The sequence below is a fragment of the Sander vitreus genome, chromosome 10, assembly GCF_031162955.1.
Source record: "Sander vitreus isolate 19-12246 chromosome 10, sanVit1, whole genome shotgun sequence".
NCBI classification, from domain to species: Eukaryota; Metazoa; Chordata; class Actinopteri; order Perciformes; family Percidae; genus Sander; species Sander vitreus.
In genome coordinates this window covers 26,741,400-26,749,897 of record NC_135864.1, presented here as the reverse complement: position 1 = coordinate 26,749,897, position 8,498 = coordinate 26,741,400, and positions in this window count along the sequence as shown.

Genomic DNA, 8,498 nt, shown 5'->3' with positions numbered 1-8,498 from the left:
TCCAGACGTCATTAATATATTCAGGATTTTCGATTTAACAGATAATGTGTAAATTATAACGTTTGACTTTGCATGACCCCGGAAAAAAACCTTTTAATTTCGGCTGATATTTAACTTTAACAGCTCTTCTGTGAACTAAGTTAGAGCCTGACATTATGGCTCCGTTTAAAACATTCTTGACATCTCTGTTTTACTGTCATTTATGTTAATAATAGCTGGGTGAAAAAAGGCTTGGCTATTTTCAAAGGGGTCCCTTGACCTCTTAATTCAAGATATCTGAATGAAAATGGACTGTGTAGGCACCCACGAGTCTTTCCTTCACAGACATAGCCACTTTTTGATAATCCCATGCAGTTTATGTAATGCAGTGCACAAGTGTTATTTTCACCTGTTCTAAAAGGGTGTATTTAGATATTTCAGCAGACTGGGGTCCCTAAACAGCCTTGGAGTTGCATGAATTTAGTCTAACTAGAAAACTGAGACTTTTGTGGACTCAATAAATGTGTGATGATGTATCAACGAAAAAATGCAATTCTTGCAGAAATCTTATCAAACATTTTTGGTAACAATGCCCAAATTCATTTTTCTATGGTGTATCTCAAGTCTTGGTGTCTTAATGTGGTATTTTGGTGGTAATTTGACAATTTTGTATCAATTCTTGAGTGGAACATTATGATGGTCTATGTTGGGTCTCTGAGGGTTAATTAAACAAGATATTTTTTTTCTTTTTGTAAAAACAGAATGTAATTAATATTGGCTGAGATAGTTAGAGGTTTTGCTGCTATTGGGTTAGATCTTAGTTCATGTTATATTAGGCAGGCATCATTAACATTTTGTAAGCAGTTTAAATGTGCCCAATCTTATTAGTAACCAAATGTGAGGCTAATCCAACATAACGTGTGTTTTTCAACTTTTGCATTGTTTAGCCTAGCTACAGGTCGAGGAGAAACATCCTAAAGTGAGCGCCATCTCTGCACAGTGATCAACATACATGGCTGAAGACGATTTTCGGGTAAAAACATTTGTCATTTATGCGTTCTGTGGCATTTATAAATGTGACATTTTACCAAAGACATGATGAGTTTTGGATGTGTTTCTGTTATTCTTATCTCTGCTGGCTGCAATGGTGCAAAGGCACTTACAGTAGGTGTGGCTGGGTCATGTCAGGACTGCAGTATGGGGTTTACCTGGCACCACCTGAGCCACCTTACTGGAACACCACTTAGTTCAGAATACTAAAGATGTTATCACATAACAACAGTTGGTAAGTAAATGTAAAACCTACATTAAAGATAAGACTCTTTAAGATGTTTTTGCCTAGAATGAGTCATTATGTTTATATTTTGTTTGTTTGAAGAGGTTTTCTAAGTTTTCTTCTTTTTGCCTGTTGTCAAGGTGATGTTTTGAACAGTTATTGTAATCCAGGTCCTGATTTTAAATTGAGCCTTTAAGCAATGTATATGGTGAATTTTAATATTGCTGGACCTCGTTGCAACACTTAATTTGAATTCCATTGAATGTTTAATGAGCTGTTAAGAAAAAGAAAAGTTACCTTCTTAAAACGTACAGTATTGTAACACTGTATTGCGTATTAATAATGAAATTTCATGATTTTCAGCAAAGCTGCGAATGTAAAAAACAAAAATTAACTGTAATTTTTTTTACAACATATTGTATTGTGAAATATTTAATCGGACTGAGTTGCTGGCAACTCAAGTTGCCAGGAAAAGCTGTAAATATTTCACAATACAATATGTTGTTGTAAAAAAAGATTTACAACAACATATTGTATTGTGAAGTAATTACAGATATTACCTGGCAACTCAAGTTACCAGGTAATATCTGTAATTTGAAAAGAATACAAGATAATGTTGTAAACTAAATTACAATAAAGTGCTGTTTTCCTGTAAAAAAAAACCCAATACAGTGCTGTAATTTATGTACAACAATGACCTGTAAAAGAAATCCTGTATTATACTGTAATTATTTTTACAGTTATTAACAGCAATTTTTTGCAGGTATTTACTGTAAAATCTACAGTCAAATTCGTTACAGTATACTACAATAATACCAAAGATAAATTGGCCTATTTGTTAAACACAAAAAAAAAAAAAAACGTATTTACACATTGAAGATATGCTTACTATAAGTAACTATGGTAGCCAGACAGTTAAGCTTAAGGAGTCACCTTCTGGATGTATGTTTAACATTAAAACATGATGCATAAATAATATCAATTTATTTTTATCCGTTCTGCCCAGTTTAATATGCAAGTCAATATATAATCAATATATGCGTTAGGGGTTCCCTACTCAGTCTCTCTTTCAGCTAAGGGGTCCCTGGATTAAAAGATGTTGAAGACCCCTGGTTTAAAGAAATGCAAACAACCCAGAGCATTTTTTTCTCCTATCCCAGAATGTCTGTGGTGTAGCCAGACCTCATTCCACAGCGCTGGGGAGATAGGTCTGGCAATGCGGGCCTTATGTCCACCTGATGTAGATAAATCCTATATTCACTCTCTTGTTTTAGCTTTGTTTTGATCTCCACCAACTCCCGAGGGAAATATCTGGCTCTTTAGCTGCTGAATGCTCCACTATGTTCACCAGCTAGTCTCTAGCTGTGCTGAGCAGGTAGTGTACTCTGGGTTTTTACAGCTTTTTCTCTAAAAACAACTGCATGCTGAATCTGAAAACAACCCTACGACAGCGGTGAGTGAACAAAAAACAGTAAAGTTATGTGCCGGACAGTTAAACAACAAGCTAAAAAACTCACTATAAAGGTATTAATTCTCTGTTATTCGTCCCATTCATCCCATTGTTTTCACATTGTCATTTGAATAATATAATATAATAAATATTTATAAAAAATATATATGTTGGTAGGCTAGCTCAGTACTTGCAAAGACAAATACCAATCCTATGTGTGTCTGCAGAAAATACTATTTTCTGGTAACCTGAAGCTGCAAACTATTTTAAAAAAGTGCCTTGGAAAATTGCAAACAATGTTCATATACAGCTCACATTTCATAAACTACAGCCAGTGTTTCCCATACATAGGTTCTACTTGGGTGCACCGCCCAGGTAATAATGTATTTTTTACAGCGCACACAGACTAGCGGCCTCCAGCCCTTCCCCCCCGTGACAGACTGATCTCACTAAGTGGCGTATGTATGACACGCCAATTCGTATGCCATTTTGCCGTGTTATCAAGACTTCATTTATCGACCTCTTTTTTTTTTTTTTTAATAAAGCCTTTCCCAATGTTCTTTTCCTAAACCCAACCGTTTGTTTTCCTAAGCGTTTGACGTTGGTCACCGTTGTGTTTTTGACGTTTTTTAGTGTTACTAAAGCCTTTCCCAATGTTCTTTCCCTAAACCCAACCCTGGACGCCACGTGGTGTGTATGTTTACATCCGCTGTATACAGCGTAGACATACACGTGGATAGCTCAAAATGCGTACAGATAACACGCCATTTGGCTTTAGGAAAGTGCCGTGTATGTTTACACAAAGTCATGATGCCGTGTTGCCCGTGAAGTCTTGCGCTGCGTGCATGAAAGTGGCAACGCTTCACTTCAGGCTCAGAGGCTATCGTTAGTAGTAGCATGCTGCTGGTGGTCTTTGCCGTGGGATTAACTGTACTGATAAACTATATAAACACAGCAGCCACACCGCTGGTCATTTTTAGAGTCTGGTTGTTCACCCTCTCCGTGGCGTTATCCACCACTCCATATCTTTATAATGGAGCTGACCGCTAATCGGAGCTAATCGTTGTTCTCCGTGCCTGTATCCATTAACTGTATTTATGGACTCAAACACGAATAAAAACGCAAGATTTTATTAAGTTGGCTGTCAAAAGTTTTGAACTACAACTCAGAGTTGTTTGAATGACATAAATCTGTTCAAATGAGATCATAATGAGTGCACCATGGACCACCGGTACAGTACAAAACTGTCTTTAGGATGCCCAAAACAGGGATAAAAACACTTAAAAAAAACAAACAGTGATTTTACAAACAAAATGAGAATTAACTTTAGATAGCCTTAGTCTTATATGATTTAACAGGAGTTAGTAGGAGACAATGTTTAGGTTTATAATAACATGTAACTATCTGTATGGATTATAGTAGCCTATAGTATTAAGATTAAGTTGTTAATACATATGAAATTAAGCGTAAATTCAGACAGGAGGACTATCTTACATCACACACTCATTCACCTACTGCTTCACATTACAAGCTGATTAGGGAGCGTTTACTCTTTCATTTAAACCAACCAGGTCTAGCCACGATCTCTATCAGCCAATCACATTCTTCATCGCGAACAGCAAATGTTTACATTAAGTTTTGCAAGTTTCGTTAGCAGTAGCAAGTTGACGTCCGACTTAACAAAGGAGGAACATCTCTTCTCCCACTCGTTAACCTGCTCAGGCACCTTCATCTGCTAGTACAGGACATTACGTGCAGGTAACAACCTGATCGTACAGTACAGTGTCCGGCTAATTCCACCTAAGCAGCTAGCAAAGTGCATGCCTTTAGGTCCTGGAAATGCTTCGGCATCTCCCTCATCAGTGTCCGATCATGTTGCAGCCTTACCTAGCGCTCATCAGCGCTTCACATTCACTGCGCTCGGCACTCAAGCATGCCCACCGGCGCACAACTCCATCCAGATCCCTACAGCAGAGAACCGGCGTGGTTCAAGTCATCTAAAGTTAAGTGTGTCATATTTGACGTGTTTTCTCATCGATTTAGTGCTTTTACTACTCCGTTTATACAAATTCCGGGTCAGACTGCTAACAGCTGGTCCAACCTTAACATTGTTTTCATTCTCTCTGTGGTTCTGTCCGTTGAGGAAGAATTACCGTGAATTCGGTAATAGCAGTGGGCCTTGTTTTAACTACCAAGGCTTTTGTTTAAGTAAGCATGACAGGCCGCATTCTGATTCATAAGGGTGTAATCGTGTTTTTGTAAATAAAATAAAATCACGGGTTTTCCACTCCTGAACCAAGACGGTAACGTTTGGTTTCGGACGTCTTTTTTTTCAGATACATCTCGACCCATTCACGCACTGGCCTATCGAGGCCTATTCACGCACTCTGTCTATTGCGACCCAATGTCAAAGATCACTTGGTCTTTCGCGACCCCATGACACCCATCACTTGGTCTATCGCAACCTATTCATGCACAATTCATCGTGGCTCATTCATGCTTATAGTGCAACGCAACCCATTCTTGCACATAGTCCAACGCGACCCATTCGTGCACGTAGTCCAACGCAACTCATTCATGCACATAGTCCAACGCGACTCAATCATGCACATAGTCCATCGCATCTCAATCATGCACGTAGTCCAATGTGACTCATTAATGCACGTAGTCCATCGCGATTCATTCATGCATGTAGTCCATCGCTACTCATTTATGCACTGCCCATTCACGCACTTGGTCTATAACGACCCCATGACATCCATCACTTGGTCTATCGCGACTCAATCATGCACACAGTCTATTGGACCCATTCATACACCGTGACCCCATGCGCACCATAGCCTATCGTGACCTCTTTACATTATTTTTTATAAGTGTAGTAATTCTCCATGCATTACTGCTTAATTCTTGTATTCGACTTGATTGCTGCTAGTATGGTAAGAACCAGATATACTGTTGAGTTGGCTCCTATTTAAATTATTTTTTGGGGGGTATCCTACATACTCACGGCTTCTGGGCCCCCTTTAAATATGATGACATCACGATGGACAATCATTTATCATTATTGTGCACATGTCAATAAATAATTGTTCACTCAAATGAGGTCTCTCCCTATTGAAATGAAGCTAAGCGTAAGTTCAGACAGGAAGATTATCTTACATCACACACTCATTCACCTCCTGCTTCACTTTACAAGCTGATTAGGGGGCGTTTACTCTTTCAGTTAAAACCAACCAGGTCTAGCCACAATCTCTATCAGCCAATCACACTTGCTGTCAATATTTATATGTGTTCCTCTCTGTTGCTGTCAACTCTCATTTCAGCGTGAATCGTCGCAACCCTCATCCACCCCGTTCACCCCGTTCACCTCCAGTTCATCATTCCCGCTCCCAAGTCTGAGCTCTCCGGAGCTCGCTCCTCTTCTCATTCATCCAGATCACAGCATCCTTTTCAGTCATCACCATCACGGCTTCTCGGCCCCCTTTAAATATGATGACGTCACGATGGGTCTAATCGCCAAAGACAATCATTTATCATTATTGTGCATATGTCCTCCCCCTCAATACAACAAGTGCTTTTAGTTGCACAAAAAATTGTAGGGAAAAAAATCAAATGACATTGAACATTTTTGCTTAAACAATATGTATTCAAGTTTAATATGCTGTACTAGCAGAGGAAAATATGTTTAATATAAACATTTTGTTTGGCTACTGCCTCAACATTGATTCATTTACCTTTTCATGAAACCATGGGAGTAGTTTACTCCAAAACACTTAAGTTCAAGTAAAAGATTGAGTGCAAACATCCCTCACACCTAAAATTAGCTGTGAAAGAGGCATTTACCTTTAAAGGTGGCCTGCCACACAAAACCGTTTTTACTTGCATTTCTTTCAAATATGTTAGGTCCATATGTGTTGGTGTTATGTCGTGAATGTGAAAATGAACTGCTACCTCCTCTGTCAGCTCTAGCCACTGAAAAGAAATAAGCGGCGAAATCAGGCCAATTACAAAAGCTGGTCAGTCTGATGTGGTATTGCCTGAGCTCATTACTATTCATGAGCTCCCCCAGTTGCGCTGGGTAAAGGATGCTGATAGCCAGGCTCTCATTGGCTAGCTGGTAGACAATCAGAGTCAAGCAGCTTAGCTCGTTGAATATTAATGAGAACTGGCACAAATCGAGCTGAGTCTTCCTGCAGGCTTTCTATACCACGCTAGAATGGCTTGAAACAAGGTAACCAAGACATTTTTTCCACAAAAAAATGTTACAGAGTCCATGGTAGAACTTAAGACATTACCACAAAGTAATGAAATACGTGTGGCAGGGCACAACACACAGTAAACAGCTGGCAGTTTACATATGTTCAGTTAAACAGAGACTAAAAAAAAGGGACTAGACAATTCATCATGCACTGTGCAAAGGTTTCCACCCCCCTAGCGAGCTTAAAAGAGCTGTTTTGTAGGTTTACCATTGGGATTCATCATGCATAAACATCAGAAACCAACAAATGACACAGATTTGAGTGTCTAATAAACAGTATCAGAGATGAAGATCTCCAGTGTCATAATAACGGAGACTATTTTAGTTTTTTCTGTCTGTCTGGCACGTTAAAGACACTCAACCCCATGGGGCGACCTCTAGCTCACCCAGTAAGAGCGTGCCACTGTCACTCTGAAATAAAGGAAAAAAAGCCCCAAAAAATAATATAAAAAAAGACACTCAACCCGAGCTGTGACAAGTCAGTTTAAAGAGAAAGATAAGTAAATAAAATGGATTGGTCAAATACATGAGTTTAAAGAATGGTAGAAAACCCATCAGAATGTCTGTTCTCTATCGTATCGAGACTATTCTCTACAGAGTTACATATTCCATATTTATGGGGGACTGACCCACTGGGGCAGTTGACATGGATACCACTTCAAGACACACCACTACGTGGCCCATGCTTAGGCATAAAAGGCCCAGGTGTGCATGGGTTCACTGATTTACATTGATTAGAACGGTATCCGTGCGGCCTTGCCCTGGAGAGATAGTCTCTTCACTCAGAGAACCAAGGTTACCTTGTAACCGAACAATCTCACAAGCTAAATTACATTTTAGGCTGAAAAAGATCTCTGAGTGCACCAGAATAAACAACGATGTTGCTAAATGACTCTGGTGTAAAGATTATTTTGAACAAAAGAATTAGAAATGCAATTAGAATTAATAAGAAAAGAATTAGAAATGCACCAATTTAGTCACACACACACACACACACACACACACACACACACACACACACACATTGCTCAGTGGGAAAAAGCATTTCAAATACACAGGCAAAGTTGGCCCTCATTCATATGTTAAACTTCCTATTAGATGAATGCACTTGTGAAGATTATGCTTTATCTTCGAGGTATTCCAATGCAGATATAAATAATGCTTTTTTCCATTCCCCAGAAAGGAAGGCCTCTACTTCCTCCTCTCATATAAGAGTGGGTGTTGGGTCAGTCTGCTTGACCATGAATGGGCCTTTGTGTTCACCAGTCAGACTGTGGCATTAATTTAACAAATGCCTGCAGCTGGAATAGTGACTAAAAATAAATCAATTACATTTTCTCAAATGGGATTTATTGAATGAATTAGCTGACAGCCATAACATATGCCAATGTTGAAATCACTATTTCCCTTTGAAGTTATTTCTTTTTGCAACAAAAGGCTTTTTTTTGTCTCGCTTCTTTTTTGTTCCCAAGCCATGGGCACTTTGTTATCATTTTGCATATTTATAAGAGAAAAGTGACTGTTTTTGTCTTCTA